The sequence below is a fragment of the Montipora capricornis genome, chromosome 6 (assembly GCF_036669925.1).
Source record: "Montipora capricornis isolate CH-2021 chromosome 6, ASM3666992v2, whole genome shotgun sequence".
Classification (NCBI taxonomy): domain Eukaryota; kingdom Metazoa; phylum Cnidaria; class Anthozoa; order Scleractinia; family Acroporidae; genus Montipora; species Montipora capricornis.
In genome coordinates, this window is record NC_090888.1 from 59866377 (window position 1) to 59866776 (window position 400).

The following is a 400-nucleotide window of genomic DNA, read 5'->3' on the forward strand; positions in this document are numbered from 1 at the left end:
TTCTGCTCGCTAAGCTGAACAAGTGTTTACCATGAGCCTCCAAGTACTGGTCAGCGATCTTCGCAATCTTTGCTAGAGTCTCAGGTGCCCTTTCTCGCAGGTGAATTGCCAAATCCTTAGGGCAAGAGTCAATAAATTGTCCTTTCACGATCAAGTCCTTAATACCATCAAACAGAAGGAACCACTGGCTTTAACAAATCATTTGCGTCGCTGGTAAATAGAGTTTAGTCATCGACCTTGCTCACAGGCGGGAGAAACTGAGGGAGTTGTCGGTAACAAAACGGCCGCGTTTCACTCAGCGAAACCTCTACAAATATTTCCAATCTTCACAAATAGTTGGATCTTCGACAGTCTGTATAGAGACCCACCAGACACTGCGTTCGAAGATTCCGAAATTACA